Here is an 18,782-nt window from a genome sequence, read left to right as displayed (position 1 = left end):
CGCCAAAGGCAGACGTTCAACCACTGAGCCAACCAGGTGCCTGCAAACTTTTATTTATTTTTTAAAAGATTTTATTTATTCAGGAGAGACAGAGAAGGGAGACAGAGAAAGCAGGAGAAACAGGCTCTTTGTGGAGAAGGGAGCCTGATGCGGGACTCGATCTTAGGACTCGATCTTAGGGCTCTGCGATCATGACCTGAACCAAAGGCAGACGGTTAACTGAATGAGCCACCCAAGCACTCCCCCAAATCCCAAACTTAATCATGGCTTGGTCTTTCTGGTGACCAGCCCCCACCCAGGAGCCCATTCAGAGTCACCTCATTAGAACAAAAGCCACCTCATCATCCAGGAAATTCCACAGGATTTAGGAGCTCTGTGCAGGGACAGGGTCAATGACCAACTAGTAGTACAAAAAATGCTCCTAGTGCTCGGATCACTTAAGAAATTACAAGAGTCTTACAAACTGGAGGCAGAGACCAATCAGTACCTCAGAAGTCACCAGAGGCTTGTAAACATACCAGAAAGATCTTTAGCAAAACCAAATTAAAAAAGCATAAAAACTCCTTATCTGCCCTGGGGAAATGGGACAGAGGTATTCAAGGCTGCCACAATGACTGGAATTCAATGGTGGGGAAAATTTTTCCCCAGTTAATTTTTTTTAATAAGCTTTATTAGATTGTTTACAATTTTTAAAAATATAAAAATGAGCGGCACTTGGGTGGCTCAGTTGGTTAACTGTCTGCCTTCAGCTCAGGTTATGATCCCAGGGTCCTGGGATCGAGCTCCACATCGGACACCCTGCTCAGTGGGGAGCCTGCTTCTCCCTCTCCCTCTGCTGCTCCTCCTGCTTGTGCTCATGCTCTCTCTGTCAGAGTAAATCTTTTAAAAAATATATAAAAATCGGGCAGTCCCGGTGGCTCAGCGGTTTAGGGCCGCCTTCAGTCCAGGGCCTGATCCTGGAGACCTGGGATCGTGTCCCACGTCAGGCTCCCTGCATGGGGTCTGCTTCTCCCTCTGTCTGTGTCTCTGCCCCTCTCGCTCTCTCATGAATAAATAAAATATTTTAAAAAAAGTATATAAAAATTAAAAACTCTGAAAAGCAAGGTGTCAACCAGAAAAGCCAGAGCTGGGATCCTGCTGAAAGCTGCAGGTCCCCCTCAGGCCAGGGAATTTGAGAAGACCAAGTAAAAGCAGAAGACTTGCCCGCAGCTCTGCAGAAGCAGGATGGACAGTGGTGGGGGACCCTTTCCCTGTCCTGGTTTTTCCGCCTTGGACCAGAGACTCCGTTCACCTTCCATCTGCCTTGTGTTGGTAAGAACACCTCCCGCCCCCTCCCCCTTTCCTCAGCAAACCCAAAAGGTCATGGGTGCCCTTCCTTAGGGGGCCAGATGCCAGGTTACTGTGTTATAAAGTGATGCTAGTTTCATCTGGGATAAATCAGACCTGCCCACCTGGCCACTTGGGCCCGTCTGCCTTTCCACAGGCAGACCTGGGTGTGGGAGTCTTTAAGATTTGATTACCGTGGGAGGAAGGAGGCCCTGCCTGCACTTGACCTGCACTCTTCTCTTTTCTTTTCTTTTCTTTTCTTTTCTTTTCTTTTCTTTTCTTTTCTTTTCTTTTCTTTTCTTTTCTTTTCTTTTCTTTTCTTTTCTTTCTTTTTCTTTTTTTTCTTTTCTTTTCTTTCTTTTTTTAAAGATTTTATTTATTCATTCATGAGAAACACACAGAGGCAGAGACACAGGCAGAGGGAGAAGCAGGCTCCCTGCAGGGAACCCAGTATGGGACTTGATCCCAGGACTCTGGGATCTCACCCTGAGCCAAAGGCAGATGCTCAACCGCTAAGCCACCTAGGAGTCCCTTGACCTGCACTTTCTAAACCAGCTGTTCTCAACAACTGGGGAGGACCAGTCACAAAGGACTAGAGGTCCCAGGCTCCCAAAACATAGATTTGAACTGAGCTGTAAGGAGGGAAGAGCGCTCTCCTCCCCTTGCTCTTTCCCCCTCGACTGAGGGCAAAGGCAGGCAAGGCTGCTGGGAGGGGTGATACCGTGCTCCTCACCCTCAGTGAGTCAGACAGTGATCAGACCGTCCGCCAGGGTGGACTGCCCTTCATTGGAAGGTTAAACCTTGAGTGCCACTGACAAAGGGTCCCACCTAGGCCATGCCCTTGGGGACAGTGAAGACACTATGTAGGAAATGTAGCGGGGATGTGGCAGGGCCACCGGCTTTAGTGTGACCTTACAGAGTAGGAGGATGGGGCTGATGGCCTGGCATTCCTGGCAGCCCTTCTGTTTTTTTTTTTTTTTTTTTTTTTTTTCTGGAGGGAGAGAGACATATGGCAGGGGTGGCACTAAAGTCGGGTACTGTATGTGCTGGTGTTAAAAAGTGAATTCTAAGACTCCAGAGCATACACTCTGAAGGGGAACAGAATATACCACCCCGAAATGTGTTACTTTGGTGTGTGGATTATTTTGAGCTGAAGGCAATCAAGACCTAAAAGACTCAGGAAAAGCTTTTTACCTCTCTCTTAACTGCCTAAAAGCATCTATAAAGGGGTCTGGCCCAGAAAGCGAGTTTTTTTTTTTTTTAAAATCTAAGAGACTTACCTGCATGGCAAGGCCAACGTCTGATTACTGAACCTATTCTCATCATCTTATAAATTGTCCTCCTTCTCTTTGGAGTCCCAGGCCCCTTGTCCCATTCCTTAGCACAGGATGGCATGTGAGCCTTAATTGCCCCATTGCCTTTGAGTCTCCTATTTTTATGGGGCTCCCATATGTACAAAATTAAATTTGTTTTTCTCCTGTTAATCTGTTTTATGTCAATTTAATCGTTAGACCAACTAAAGAACCCAGAAGGGAAGGAGGGAAAATTTTTCCTTCTCAACAACTTTGCACTCCTTCGTGATTCATCTAAGTTGATGTAACAGATCCAAGGATATATTGGCTTAGAAACGACATTACTTCTAAGGTCAATGATCCAGGGGTGGTGGAGAGGCTCTGCTCCCTCAGCAGGTGGCTGCCTTTCCTGCCTCCAGGCAGCTGGCCCAGGACTCTTTATCTCCCAGACAGAGGATACAAAGACAGGAAGGAGGGAGAGGTAGTATCCTTTCTAGGGCATGATTCAGAAGTTGAGTGTGTTTCCACTCATATTCCATTGGCCAGAACTAGCCATGTGATCAACTTGGCTTCAGGAGAGGCCAGGAGATATGGCCTCTGCTTGGGTGGCCAGGTACCCAGTTAATCCTTCTATTACAAAAAGGAAGAAGGAAGAAGGGAAGATGTTGAGGGATATTTAACAGACTCTCCTTTGTGTTTAGTAATAATAATTGCCCCGATTAATTGAGGTCCTTCTGTGTGCTGGGTATACACATACATCATCTTTACTGCAACCCAGCAATGGATAGGGTACCAAACTCTAGATGCAGAAACCAAGGCCAGAGGGATTAAGTAGCTTGGCCAAATTCAATCAGCTAGTGAGTGGCAGGTCTGGGATCTAAACCCAGGCCTGACTGGCTGCAAATTGCCGGGATACCGTAAGTACCACAGCATTCTAAGGCCGAGGTGGGGCTACCCTCTGTCATAGTGGCTTCTGGAGACTAATCCTGATTGATATGGTGTGGGGGGATTGGAAGGGAAATGGAAGGCTGGGTGAGGAAGGAGGTAAAGGGGATCACTTGGAACAAGCAAACCCTCTCCAATTGTTTTATGCTCTCATGTGGTAAAGCCTCCTGGGCACACAGTTTTAAGGGCACAGTGAGGAAAGGTTAGGAATTTCTGTTCCAACCAAATGACTAATTCTTCCTTCCTTCCTTTGAAGATGGGTAACTTTCTGACTAAAATATTTATAAAATAAAATGTTTTCATAATGAGGGATATTGAGAAAAGAGGATTTACTATTTCAAATGTCATAAAAGCTCTTATTTCCAACTTTGAAAAGTCAGGAAGGTCCTGCTCAGATAGAACGCTGAATCCAGAGATTTGTAAACTGAGATGTGAGAGGTGGGTGTCAGGCCTTGCACCTGTTTGGGTCATTTGCCCTCGTGTCTGGTTCCGTCTTGGGATTTCCCTGTAAAATTTCATTTGAGGAAAGGAGTCTCTGAATAATACTTGGAAACTTCTGAACTAGGCCAAATAGAATAATCTTATACATGATTCTTATTTATTTTGAAAGATCATTTAATTGTTTTAAATAGATAATACATGTATATGGCTAGGTTAAAAAAAAACCCACATTGTAGCTTCTGTTTGGCTCTCTTGGATTGTTCTCTCTGGGGAGCTGCTGCTGCATTGTGAAGACACTCAAGAAGCCCTATGGAGGGGTCCATATGAGAGGAAATGAGAGGCCTCTTGGCAACAGCCACAGAAGGAGCCATCTTGGAAGCTTCCAGTCCTTGGCAACCTTTCAAATGACTGGACCCTTGGTTGATACTTTGACTGCAACCTTGTGAAAGACCCATCCTAGACTGTTCAGCTAAACTGCTTATTCCTGACCCTCAGAAGGGTGTGAGATAATAATATTGTCTTATGCCACTAAATTTTGGGGTAATTTGTTATGCAGTAATAGATGAGTCATATGGGATCCCTGGGTGGCGCAGCAGTTTAGCGCCTGCCTTTGGCCCAGGGCGCGATCCTGGAGACCCGGGATCGAATCCCACATCGGGCTCCCGGTGCATGGAGCCTGCTTCTCCCTCTGCCTGTGTCTCTGCCTCTCTCTCTCTCTCTCTCTCTCTCTCTCTCTCTGTGACTATCATAAATAAATAAAAATTAAAAAAAAATAGATGAGTCATATAATCACTATCCCTAAGCTCCGCTCCAACCATCGTAGGAACTCCATTTTATGAAGAAATGGAGTTGCTACCAACACATGAAAAAATGCTCAACATCACTCAGCATCAGGGAAATACAAATCAAACCCACAATGAGATACCACTTTATACCAGTGAGAATGGCTAAAATCAACAAGACAGGAAGCAACAAATGTTGGGGAAGATGTGGAGAAAGGGGAACCCTCTTACACTGTTGGTGGGAATGCAAGCTGGTGCAACCACTCTGGAAAATAGTATGAGAGTTCTTCAAGAAGTAAAAATAGAGCTACCCTATGACCCAGCAATTGCGCTACTGGGTATTTAACCCCAAAGATACATCTGTAGTGATCTGGGATCCCTGGGTGGCGCAGCGGTTTGGCGCCTGCCTTTGGCCCAGGGCGCGATCCTGGAGACCCGGGATCGAATCCCACGTCAGGCTCCCGGTGCATGGAGCCTGCTTCTCCCTCTGCCTATGTCTCTGCCTCTCTCTCTCTCTGTGTGACTATCATATATAAATAAAAATTTAAAAAAAAAAAAAAACATCTGTAGTGATCTGAAGGGGCACCTGCACCCCAATGTTTATAGCAGCAATGTCTACAATAGCCAAACTATGGAAAGAGCCCAGATGTCTGTTGACAGATGAATGGATAAAGAAAATGTGGGATATATATACAATGGAATATTACTCAGCCATCAAAAAAGAAATCTTGCCATTTGTAATGATGTGGGTGGAACTAGAGGATATTATGCTAAGCGAAATAAGTCACTCAGAGAAAGACAACTGTCATATGATCTCATAGGCAGAATTTAAGAAACAAAACAGAGGAGCACAGGAGAAGAGAAGAAAAGAAAAAACAAGATGAAATCAGAGGGGGAGACAAACCATAAGAGATTCTTAACCATAGGAAATGAACTGAAGGTCGCAGGGGAGGGAGATGCAAGGATGGGGTAACTGGGTGATGGGCATGAAGGAGGGCACGAGATTTAATGAGCACCAGGTACTCCATCTCTGAAACTTGAAACTCATAATATACTATATGTGAATTAGCTGAATTTAAGTTTTAAAAAAGGAAAAGAAACAGAGTCTTGGAGGTTATATAATTACTATAGGTCATGGTAGGCAGCAGAATGTCCCTCAAAGGTGCGTCCCATGTCCTAATCCTATAACCTGTGATTTTGTTAGGTTACCTGACAAAGGTGAATTAAAGTTCCAGATGGAATTGTGGTTGCTAGTCCCTCACTTTAAAATAGGGAGATTATTTTGGATTATCTAGGTAGGCCCAATGGTTCTAAAAGGGAGGCGGAAAGGATGAGTCAGAGGGAGATGTGGCTATAGAGGAACACCAAGAGTGTTGGCTTTAAGGATGGAGGAGAGAGGCCAGGTGCCAAGGAATGCGGAGGCTGGAAAAGGCGAGAGAACTGTCTTAGTCGTCTTGGGCTGCTATGACAAAATATCACACACCAGGGTGCTTATAAGCAACGGAAATGTAATTCTCATAGTTCTGGAGGCTGGGAAGTCTAAGATTAAGGTGCCAGCAGATTTAGTGTCTGGCAAGAACCCATTTCCTGGTTCATAGATAGTCCTCTTCTTGCTGTGTCCTTGCATGGTAGAAAGGGTCGGGAAGCTCCCTGGGATCTCTTTTGGAAGGGCACTAATCCCATCCACCCTCAAGACCTAATCACCTCCAAAGGCCCCAGTTCTAAATACCATCACGTTAGGGTTTGGGATTTCAACATGTGAATTTTTGAGACAAGCATTCGGTCTAGAGCAGAAATGGATTTTCAGAGATTTCAGAAAGGAACATAGTTCAACGCAGCCAACACCTGGGTTTTCATCCAGTGAGAGCTGTGTCGGACTTCCAACCTGTAGAACTGTAGGTTAGCCAGTTTGCGCTGTGTTAAGATGCTAAGAGTGTGGTCATTTGCAGCAATAAGAAACTACTACGAGGTCACGTAGCCAGAAAGGGACAGAGCAAGGATTCCAGTCTGGTCTGTCTAACCTGAAGCCCACCCGGACACTGGACAGACTTAACCTTTTCTGCTGCAGAAGGAGCTCACCAAGCTACTGGTTGGATTACCTGAGCCAGAAGTGTGGGAGCTGTGTCGTTTGGGGAGAGGCCAGGTAGGTGAAGCTCGCTGCTCAGGACCCTGTGGTTAGAACGCAGGTCAGAGCTGTTGCATGAATTCAACAAGGAAGCCATTAGACTGATGTGTGTCTGGTGATGCGGTGGCCTGTGTCAGCAAACCAAAATCTAAGCCCGTAAATGCCTCAGGGTTAAGAAATTAAAATGCTAAGGCCCACCAATCACGAACAGCCAACGAAGCTTTCAACTACACTCAATCAAATAATTTCCTATCTTTGCTTCTGCACTTTCTCTGCCTTTCCCATGGCCCTGACCAGTTAAGGGCCCCTAATCACTTTTGGTTTGGTGCTGCTGGATTTGAGTTGAGTTTTGCTCACATACATGCTTACAATTTTTAATATGCCTCAGTTTATCTTCTAACAGATCCTGACAGCCCTGCATGATCCCTCCAACCCAAAGTGGACGGTCACACCTTTTCCTCTTGTGGGAGAGCATCTGAATATTGCTCATTTGGGTCAATATATTTTTTGGAGTGCCTGAGGATGTGCAAGCATTAAGTGTATCCTATAAGGATAGGATGGTGACCGTGACAGACATGGAAGTTTCTTGCCCACCTGGAGGTTGCCATCTCTTGAGGAAGAGAAAGACTAATCCTCCCAATAACCCTACCATGATCACCAGCCCCACTCTGCAATCAAGGAGGCTACACTGAGCAGCTCCAGGCCATGTCCATGGCCTCCCGGCCTCCCGTGCTGTCGAGTGCAGAGTAGCAGGGAGGCTCTGACTCCAGAGTCTAATTCCTGAGGAAAGGTGCACTTGTTTGTTGCTTACCTGTGTTGCAGAATTCAGACTGGTTCCCACAGCAAGGGCAGAGGAGAGCAAGCCCAGTGGTGCAGTCCTGGGACCCAAGGGAGGACCAGAGCAGTTGGGCCCTTGAAAAAAAGAAGGAAATCAGGAAACTATAATTATATCCAGATGTCTTATTTTATGCCGCCATAAAAAACGAGGCTATAAGAAAACATTTGCTGCTATTAAAAGATGTTCATGGGATGTAGTTATATGGAAAAATTAGGTTGCAAGCCAGCCTACCTTATGAGTCTCTTTCTGCTTTTGGGGTAAAAATACTGTACATATAGGGATTTTAAAAATTTTGTGTAAATACACTTCAATGTGTTAACTGAGTGTAATTAGGTTATGGATATAGAGGTGCCAGGTTTAGCAAATAAAAATATAGGACACCCAGTTAAATTTGAATTTCAGATAAGCTGCAAATAATTTTTTAGAACAAGCAAGTCCCACGCAATCATTCATTGTTTATCCAAAATCCAAATTTAACAGGAGGCCCTGTTTGTGGGTTGTTTTTTTTTTTTTTTTTTTTTTGTCTTTTTATCCAGCAACCGTCTATGTGGGATTTTGTTTGTTTACCAGTGTTTTTTTTATAATGAATATACACTACTCTTGAAATAAAAAGGGAAATCAACGGGAGTTCTGCCTTGGAAAGAAGGATGAGTTATAGAGGTGTGCCCCCAGGTAGTCTGGATTCCCCGGGGCCAGGTCACCCGCCCCATAAACTCTGCCCTCCCGCGCGGTGAGGACGCCGACCACCAGGTGGCGCTGCCGGGCTGCGATCCGGGAGGCCCGGGATCCGAGCGTCGGGGGAGAGGGAAAGACCTACTACATACGGTGCCTCCTCTCGGAATCCAGGTGCCTTTTGGATCCAAGTGGCACTGAGGATTCCCCAGGGGCAGAGCTAGGGGTTCAGGAAGAGCTGGGTGCAAAGTAAGAGCTCCATCTCCAAAGCGCACCTGTCGCCCCTTTCTATTGACTGCTGGTGACTGGGTGCGTCCGTGGCTGAAGGGAGATGCAGCCACCTGCTGCGTCCTGAGGGTCCTGCTCCCTTTCCTCCGACTTCACCCCAGGCATCTCCTCATTGACTCAGCTCAGATGCCTCCGGGGACTCAGTCCTTGCCCCGGGACTGAGACTTGCCCCACTCAACTGTGGGCAGACTCAAGAGAGAGAGGAGGGGAGGCCCACTCCTTGGCTCCGGGATGTTAGGGTCTAATTCCCAACGAGGGAGAAATGAATACATTCAACCTGTGTGTGATGCTCGGAGATTTAAACTGCTGGCCAGTTGAGCTTAGTCCACACCTTGGCATAGCATGTGTTAAACAAAAAGGTTTAGTAAATATTTTTCATTCAATCAACAAATACTCTAAGACCCTCTCTGTGCCAGGTGCTGGGTTGGACTCTGGGGATAAGATCCCTGCCCTCCAGCTTATATTCTGGAAGAAGAGAGAAAAAAAAAAAAAAAAAAAGAGAAAGAGAGACAAACGACAAACAGGTTGAACAATACTATAATTAATTATAATACTATAATTTCACATGGTGTTAAGCAGGTGTTGGGGAGTGTGATGGTTTATTTTAAGTGTCAACTTGGCTGGGCCGTGGCACCCATATATTTGGTCAAAAATTCTAGATGTTTTAGGATACTTGGGTGGCTCAATGGTTGAGTGTCTGCCTTTGGCTCAGGTCGTGATCCCGGGGTCCTGGGATTGAGTCGCACATCAGGCTCCCCTCAGGAAGCCTGTTTCTCCCTCTGCCTGTGTCTCTGCCTCTCTCTGTGTGTCTGTCATGAGCAAGTAAATAAAAATCTTTAGAAAAAATTCTAGATGTTTCTATAAATGTATTTTTTGATAGGTTTAACATTTAAATCAGTAGGCTTGGATAAAGCAGACTTTGGATGGCCTCATCCAATCAGTTGAAGGCCTTAAGACTGACCTCCCCCGAGAGAGAGTAGCTCATCGGGAAGAAAAATACACAGTGAGTTGCCATGCACATGCCCATAATGTAGGAAAGCCAACTATGAAATCTGGAAATGAAAAAATAAAAGAGAAAAAAAATCCCCCTTCCCTCCCCCTCACCTCCATTTTCAAACTAGATCTGCTCCAGGGCAAGGAATGTCCTACCTAACAGTGCAAGTGAACAAACTGATTTTTGCTTTAGAGCCTCAAGATCTGACTCTCAGTGATTTAAAGGTGATCTCTGAGAGTGATTTTGGCCACAGGGATTTTAGCTTCTTGTAGTGACCTTTGAATTTCCTGTTCACCCCCAGGAAATCTGGGACTTCACAGAGCAGAGTCCAAGGCTAGTAAGCCAAAGCCATGATCAGGGTTAATTGCCAAATGGATTTTCTCAGAAGCCTGGGTCCAGCATAAAGTGGGCAGGTAGCAAATCCTTGTCCAGGGGGTCAAACAAGGTCAAGGTCCAAGGTCACGGAGTCCACTGAAGGATGTGCTAGTCAGGGTCTGCAGTGGCCAGCAAAAGGGAGATACTTGGAAATGGGCCCTGACTAGGGGATATCATTTTCATAGCTGGGAAGGGGTTTGGGGCCTAGCAGCATTTCCCAGAATGCCTTCTATTTTCTTCTTGAGAAGTGGCGAGAGCCGAGGGAGTGATGGGTTTCTTAGCGCAGTTCTATTATGAGTGGACTTGACCACAATCTACCAGCACCACGACAGAAAGAAAGCAAGTGTAACCGCTGCCTCCCACCCCACCCCGTGTCCTGTGAGAGTCTCATCCTGTAATGGGTTGAATGGTGGCTCCAAACAATATGTCCACATTATAGTTCATGGGACTTGCAAATGTGACCTAATTTGAGACAAGGCTCTTTGCATGGGATGCCTGGGTGGCTTAGCAGTTGAGTATCTACCTTGGCTCAGGTCGTGATCCTGCAGTCTTGGGATCGAGTCCCACATCGGGCTTCCTGCAGGGAGCCTGCTTCTCCCTCTGCCTGTGTCCCTGTGTCTCTGCCTCTCTCTTTCTGGTCTCTCATGAATAAATAAACAAAATCTAAAAAAAAAAAAAAAAAAAATGAAAAAGGAAAAAGAAAAGGCTCTTTGCAGACATAGTTGAAGATCTTGAGATGAGATCTGTCTGGGGGATCATTATCCAGATGGGACCTAAATCCAATGACAAGTGTCCTTACAAGAGACACACAGAGGAGAGACACCCAGACAGAAGAGGAGAAGACTGTTTGACTATGGAAGCAAAGAGCTGAGTAATGGAGCCACAAGCCAGGAAACTCCTGGAGCCGCCCGAAGCTGGAAGACAGGAACAGAATCTCCCCCAGAGCTTCCGGAGGGAGTGTGGCCCTGCTGACACCTTGACTCTGGACTTGTAGCCTTGAGAGAAGCAAGACAATCAGTTGCTGTTGTGTGAGGCACCCGGTTTATGGTAATTTGTTGCAGGAGCCCTAGGAGATGAATACACATCCCAACCCACATTTTCTTTCTTTCTTTCTGGGAGGGCAGGGAGGGGAGGGAGGGAGGGAGGGAGGGAGGGAGGGAGGGAGCGGGAGGGAGGGAGGGAGGGAGGGCAGGAGGAGGGAGGAGGAGGAGCGAGGATGAGGGGGAGGAGGAGGGGAGGAGAGTTGATGCGTAGGCATATACTGAAGAATAACGACGAAGAATCCTACATACTCCCTCCTCCTCCTCCTCCGCCTTCTTCTTCTTCTTCTTCTTCTTCTTCTTCTTCTTCTTCTTCTTCTTCTTCTTCTTCTTCAGATTATTTACTCATGAGAGACACACAGAGAGAGGCAGAGACACAGGCAGAGGGAGAAGCAGGCTCCCTGCTGGGCGCCCGATGGAGGACTGGATCCCAGGACCCTGAGGCAAAAGCAGACGCTCAACCACTAAGCCACCCAGGCGTCCCCCAAACCACATTCTCTACCAATTCCTGGGGGTTTACTCTTCTTCTACACTTGCCCGATTTTGCCCCATTGTGCTCCATGTCCACCTGGAAGTGAGACGGTTCTCTCATTTTGTTCCACGTGAAAAGTATTTGCACTAAGAATTTCCTGTTCTTAGGAGAACCGTGGGGCAGGAGAGTAGCAGAGAAGGGTTCTGTTCTCCGGCACAAATACTAAGTTTTCCCTCATCCAAATGTGAGTAAATAAAATGGTCCCCAACCTTTACATAGTTAATCAAACACCTGTGAGAGAGCAAATCCTGAGAAACAGAATCGTGCACACGAGTGTGTGTGTGTGTGTGTGTGTGAGAGAGACAGAGAGTGTCAGTGCGGGTGTCCCCAAGCTGTTCCCCTCCTCCACCCCTCCACCACCCCTGCTTCTAGAGAAGCCTTGCCATTGGGATACAGGATGCTCCCCAGAGCCTCCTTCTGAGACCACAGAAGGGCGAAATGAAAGAGGACTGCCCAGGACCAAAGACCTTCATGGGTGTCCTGGCAGGGGTGGAGGAGCAGCCGTGGTTTCTCTTCTCAAGGCAAATTGCAACCATGACAAGCAGGAAAAACAACCGCTTGTCACTGAAATGCCACCTCAGCAGTTCGCCCCTCACTGGCTGTGGGCACCTTGTTGTTCCTCCCCCACCCCCCACCTCCCGTGGCCCTTGTCGTGGTTGCAATTTGCCTCGAGAAGAGAAACTACGGCTGCTGTTTTTCTGGGGGGGTCCCTAGTGCCCCAAACAGTGCCTGGGTGCTCAAGAAATACTTGTCAAATATCAGAATAAATGAGTGATTGCATAAGCAAATGCTGTTTTGAGCCAGGGTGGTTCTGGAAAGAAATAGAAAGGCTTCTCCAGGGTGCCTGGGTGGCTCAGTTAAGCCTTTGGCTGGGGACATGATCCCAGGATCCTAGGATCCAGTCCCATTTTGGGTTCCCTGCTGAGCGGGGAGATGCTTTTCCTTCTCACTCTGCCCCTCCCCTTGCTCATGCTCATTGTCTCTCACAAGTAAGTAAATAAAATCTTTTTTTTTTTTTTTTTTTTTAAAGAGAAAGGCTTCCCCAACAGAGTCTGAGGTCCACTTAGGAAGAGCCCCAGGTGACCTAGATGATAAGAAAGGGGAGCCCCTGGTATGGTAGGTAGACCCCCCTCCCCACCTGAGCACAGGGCTGGAACCCCCCAGAAGCCTCACAGGTCCTGGGGCCTGGCACGGGCGTGGAATCCCCATCATGCTTGGGGCGTTGGGAAACTCTTCTTCTGCACCTGTTTGCCAGCTGTGTTTTCCATTCATTAAACTTTTCCAGGGGCCCCTGGGTGGCTCAGCTGGATAGGTGTGTCTGCCTTCGGCTCAGGTCATGATCCCAGGGAGCTGGGATTGAGCCCTGCATCATAGGGAGAGCCTGCTTCTCCCTCTCCCTCTCTTTTTGCTCATGTTCTCTCTCTCTCTCAAATAAATAAAATCTCTAAAAAACCCCAAGTTTTCCAAAGCATGTTGGGTTCAAAGTGTCTGTAACGGGTGGGTGCTGAATGGGGCCAAGGGGTTCCCGGAACGTGAAATGCACACCCTTCCCGCTGCCTGCAGGCCGACTTCAAAGGATAGGGTTAGTCCAGTGTAATTTAGGGAGCCCTTCGACACTTCCTGTGTGGGTGGCAGCCTGCGTGGGTCTGGCAGCAAGCTCTACTGCCCTGCTCCGTCCGCCCCCCATCGCCCCCCCACCCTGACATTTTGTTTTGAAATCATCAAACCTGCAGGTAAGTTGAAAAAAGACTATATTAAATACTACCCCCCCACACACCTTTCCCTAGATTCTCCAACTGTTAACATTTTTCCGTATTTGCTTTCTCTTTCTCTTCCCCTTTCTCTGTATATTTTACATAATTTTATTTTGCTGAACAATTTGCAAGCAACTTGCTGACATCTTGGTGCTTCGCTTTTGAGTATCTCAGCATCTCCGAATAAGGATGTTCTGCGGCAAAACCACAATACCATTTTTGACAACCGTACCAGCATCCCCTACACCATTTGTATTCAACTCTCTACAAGTGTCCCCCAAATGTCTTTTAAACCTGGATTTTTTCTCTGCTATTGGGAATCCGGCCGAGGTTCCTGTATGATATCTGGTTATGTCCCTTTCGTCTCCTGGGACCCAGAACGGTCGGCCACCTTTCCATTGTTGCTGTTGCTCTTGGTTTGTTTTCCAGACACTGGCTCCTTTGAAGAGTCTTTGCCACTTGGCTCGGAGGTTGTCACCCAGGCAGGATTAATCTGCTGATTGACTCATGGCTACTGTCCGGCCTAGTGTGTCGGGCACGAGCACTATGGACGTGTGGTGTGTACGCCCCTGGTAACCAACCCATCAGAGGGCAGATAACATCAGGCTGTGCCTTCTTGGTGATGCTGAGCCATGTTCTCCGTTTCCTCCTTGGTGATTAGGAAGTAGCCCATGCGGATGCTGCAGTGGCTCAGTTGGCTGAGTGTCTGCCTTTGGCTCATATCATGATCCCGGAGGCTTGGGATCGAGTCCCGCAGGGAGCCTGCTTCTCCCTCTGCCTATGTCTCTGCCTTTCTCTGTGTGTCTCTCATGAATAAATAAATAAAATATATATATATTTTTAAAGAAAAGTAGGAAGTAGTTTGTGGGATCCTCATATGGCCCTGGGGTCAACTGAATATCCCACTCACCTGAGAGTTTTAGCCGTCAGAGACGAGGCTTACCTGATTGCAAGCGGTGGTGGTTCATTCTTTGATTCCTTCCACATTTACGAGCTGGAATTTACCCCATCTTTTTCCCCTAAAAAAAAAAAAAATCACTGTGGATTCATGGATTTAAAAAAAATGTGGGGCAGCCTGGGTGGCTCAGCGGTTTAGCGCCACCTTCAGCCCAGGGCCTGGTCCTGGAGACCGGGGATCGAGTCCCACATCGGGCTCCCTGCATGGAGCCTGCTTCTCCCTCTGCCTGTGTCTCTGCCTCTCTCTCTTTCTGTGTTTCTCATGAATAAATAAATAAAATCTTTAACAAAATGTGTTCGAAGTGGACACTCTCATTATCCCTTTTGGTGTTCATGTGGTCCCACAGCGAGCCATGGAGGTCTTTCAGGTAAGCTCCCGCATCCCTTGGCACCACAGGATACTCTGCAGAGGACTCATGCTGTATGTTTTTAGCCCCAGACCCAGAAATAACCATGTCTTCAAGGAGTCCTGGCTCCCTTAGTGGGGAACGACGGCTAGAAAAGAAGAGCACACAGTGTGATGTGTGTTCACTGCTACAGGAATGTTTTTGCTTCTAGATCTGTCAGCGAACAGAAACTGGAAACTCATTTTTAAAACAATCATGAGTTCAAACTGATCTTTCCACCTCAAATTTAACATCGTAGGGTTTTTCTTTAACTGCTTTTACTTATTACTAGTGTTCTTTTTCTCTTACAGTAAAATATGTATTTCCTTAATATTATATTATGCATAAAAGAGTTTCAGAATTACAAGACCAATAGTATTACTAATAATACATCTACTAAGTAAAACATAAGTTTTTTGGTTTTTTTTTTTTTTCAGTTGATTTTGTTCTTAGAACAGATCCTATTAGGGATGTACAGTCCGAGTACTCGAGTTCATTCCCTGCTCTGTGTGGTTATCAGTCAGATATATAATCCATTTGTTTTGTTCCTGTTTGAACTCTGTGGTGGGATTTACCTTATCCCATCCTTGCAAAATTTTGTTTTTTGCACACACGAAACATTTATATGGTTCAAAATTAAAATGATATAGAAAGGTATACAAGCGAAGTCTCACCACCTTCCCATTCCCTCCACGTTGTTTCCTCTCCCCAACATGGTTAATCCTTTTCATAGGATGCCTGGGTGGCCCAGCGGTTGAGTGCCTGCCTTTGGCCCAGGGTGTGGATCCTTGAGTCCCCGGATTGAGTCCCACAACGGGCTCCCTGCATGGAGCCTGCTTCTCCCTCTGCCTGTGTCTCTGCCTCTCTCTCTGTGTCTCTCATGAATAAATAAATAAAATCTTAAGAAAAATATCCTTTTCATTAGTATCTGTTTTAACTTCTTGTGTTTCTTTTCATGAAAATAATGCATGCATTCTCATTTTCTCTCTCTTTCTCTTCTTCTTTTATTTTTATTTTTTATTTTTTTAAATATTTTTTTTAATTTTTATTTATTTATGATAGTCACAGAGAGAGAAAGAGAGGCAGAGACACAGGCAGAGAGAAGCAGGCTCCATGTACCGGGAGCCCGACGTGGGAATCGATCCTGGGTCTCCAGGATCGTGCCCTAGGCCAAAGGCAGGCGCCAAACCGCTGCGCCACCCAGGGATCCCTCTTCTTCTTTTTTTAAAAAAGATTTTATTTCTTCATGAGAGACACAGAGAGAGGCAGAGATATAGGCAGATGGAGAGGCAGGCTCCTTGAAGGAAGCCCAATGCAGGACTCGATCCCAGATCCAGGATCACACCCTGAGATGAAGGCAGATGCTCAACTGCTGAGCACCCAGGCTTCCCTCATTGTCTCCTCTTGCTTATACAATGAGAGTAGAGTTTTTCATATCACCCTGAACTTTGCTACCCATTTAATTTAGACCTCCAGTTCTCACTTTCATTTCCTCCTGTTTGAGAACGCTCTGACCACATGGAATCCATTCAGTGTTGGCTTTTGTTGGCACCAGCTATGGTGCTGAGTATTAGGGAAGCCCCGTGACACCTTTGATGCCAGGGCATTGGGAATACCCAGGTCCTCCCGGGGCTTGCATGACCCCCAGACTCTGAGAGTGATGAGAAAGCAGTAGGATGAAAACCCAAAGTAGGGTGAAGGTCATGCAGCAGGCTGAGTTCTCTGGTCCTGGACTCCAGTCCTCGGGCAACTCTTGGGATGTGGGTAGCTTTGGAGATGGGGTGCTGATCCTGGAGGATTAAGAAATATCACAAGGAGATGGGGCACCTGGGTGGCTCCATCTGTTAAGCATCTGCCTTTGGCTCAGGTCATGATCCCAGGGTTCTGGAATCGAGCCCTGCATCGGGCTCTCTGCTCAGCGGGGCATCAGGGAGCCTGATGTGTCTCTGTGTGTCTCTCGTGAATGAATAAATAACCCCCCCCTTTTTTTTAAGAAAGAAAGGAAGTAGTTCGTGGGATCCTCATATGGCCCTGGCATCAACTGAATATCCTGCTCATCGGTTAGTTTTAACCATCAGCTAAAACTATCTCCCTCTCCCTCTGCCCCTCTGCCCATTTGTGTGCTCTCTCTCTCTCTCCCTGTCAAATAAAGCAAATCTTCTTTTTTAAAAAAGAGATATTGCAAGGAGAGAAGCAGTTTCTGTGACAAACACTTGCCTCAGTCAAAACACACACTTAAAAAAATTGAGATAAAATTCACATTACAGAAAACTCAACACTAAGCATTTTAAAGTGTATATTTAGTGGCTTTCAACACATTCACGATGCTGTATAACCACATTTTCACCACCCTAGAAGGAAACCTCATACCCATTAAGCAGTCACCCACCCCCACTTCCCCTTCCCCCAGTCCCTGGCCATCACCAAGCTGCTTTATGTCTTTATGGATTTCTAGACGTTTCATATAAATGGAATCATACGTACGTGCCCTTGATGCGTGGCTTCCATCACTTGCCTTAATGTTTTCAAGGTTCACCTGTGTTGCAAATGCCTGGGGACTTCATTCCTTCCCATGACCAGATAGCTCACGGCAGGCACAGCTGCGCTGCAGCCCGTTTAACCATTTCTCGGCTGGTTGCACAGCTGGGCTGCTTCCACTTCGGGCCGCCGCGGACAGTGTTGCTATGAGCCTTCTTACAGAAATCTTATACCCATCCGAGCACCTGTTTTCTATTCTCTTGGGCGCGCACCTAGGAGTGGGCCGGCTGGGCCATAGGGTGACTCTACGATTAACCCTTTGAGGGGCCCCCAGACTGTTTCCAGGGTTCTTACCAGCGATGTGTGAGGGTTCCGATTCCTCCACGTCCTTGCCGACACTTATTTTCTGTGTCTTTGATCCTAGCCATCCTGGTGGTTAAGTGGCCAAAGCCCATGCTTTGGTCACGAGCTTGCGATGGACCTTGTATGCTCTAGTGTCGCCCTTTGGTTTCATGAGGCTAGCTAGTGCTTCCGTTTCCCTGGAAGATTTGTCTTTGTTGTCTTTTAAGTTGGTGATCCCTGGGATTCATGGCTCTAGGAGAGGAATCCTGGTGTCTATGAAGCATGATGTTGGCTGAGTTTGCAGGAAACCTCAAATGGAAACTTTCCTGCATATAGTCCCACACAGGAGTACAGAAACACAGAGGTGACATTATGAACTTGGGGGGAAGGGTGTGAAATTCTTAATGAGACAGGTGACCTTTAGGACGGTTTTCAATCTACAACCATCTGTATGATTAAGACAACCTGGCCCAGGCCTGAGGGGTCCAGGCATCCTGACAAAACCACATGAAAAGGAAGAGTAGCATTTCTCAGGACCAGCGTTGGCCCCCACCAGGGGAGCTTTTTCCCCCACCAGGGGAGCCAGACACCTTACTGCCCCGCCTGGGGCCTTTAGCGGCAAGGAGACCAGGCCCTGGGGACTGGGGAACCCAGTGAGTCAGAGGCCAAGACCAGGGAGGGTGAGAATTACCACTTCCTGCATATGAAAAAACAGTCAGAGGAATGTCTGTTCCCGCTGTACCCAAGAATCAAATTGGATTCTTTCTACAAGCCTAAGCCCCAAGCCCCCCACAAACTCCTGTAAACCCAAGGAGTTTTTTTTTTTTTTTAAGATTTTTTACTTATTCATGAAAGACATAGAGAGAGAGAGGCAGAGACACAGGCAGAGGAAGAAGCAGGCTCCTTGCAGGCAGCCCGATGTGGGACTCGATCCCAGAACTCCAGGATCACACCCTGAGCCAAAGGCAGATGCTCAACCACTGAGCCACCCAGGCGTCCCTAAACCCAAGGAGTTTAAAGAAGGGAGGCCCAGCTAGTCTTCCTTATGGCTATTAATGATTTTAATCATGGCTGTTTTCAGGGGTTGGCAGCCAAGCCAGATGTTAATTACATTCATTCAATAATTGAGGTCTTATCTCGTGTAATCCTTATGCCAAATAAAGCGAGGTGTGAAAAGTGGGGGAATCCCATTTCATGGATCAGGTAAGCCTGGAC

The 18,782-nt window shown here is 46.8% G+C and overlaps 1 protein-coding gene and 1 long non-coding RNA gene across 3 annotated transcripts in view; one reads left to right on the top strand and one right to left on the bottom strand.

Annotated features, from left to right (window-relative positions):
- The first annotated feature begins 1,083 nt into the window (after positions 1 to 1,083).
- Positions 1,084 to 18,782, top strand: part of GPR55 (G protein-coupled receptor 55) — a 68,863-nt gene continuing 51,164 nt past the window's right edge. The window contains exon 1 of one of the 2 annotated variants that reach the window (XR_005378792.1): positions 1,084 to 1,311. The gene's annotated coding sequence lies outside the window, so the exon portion shown is untranslated. The remainder of the gene's footprint in view (positions 1,312 to 18,782) is intronic. The other variant, XR_005378789.1, reaches the window with a different exon arrangement.
- LOC102157358 lies at positions 6,886 to 17,415 on the bottom strand. The gene is made up of 4 exons (XR_005378795.1): positions 17,232 to 17,415; positions 14,348 to 14,423; positions 7,723 to 7,823; positions 6,886 to 6,955 (listed from the first exon to the last, which is right to left on the bottom strand). It is a non-coding gene; the product is annotated as an uncharacterized LOC102157358 (long non-coding RNA).

Source organism: Canis lupus, chromosome 25 (genome assembly GCF_011100685.1).
Source record: "Canis lupus familiaris isolate Mischka breed German Shepherd chromosome 25, alternate assembly UU_Cfam_GSD_1.0, whole genome shotgun sequence".
Taxonomy (NCBI): Eukaryota; Metazoa; Chordata; class Mammalia; order Carnivora; family Canidae; genus Canis; species Canis lupus.
The sequence above is the reverse complement of the archived record's forward strand: the minus strand, read 5'-3'. Positions and strand labels throughout refer to the sequence as shown.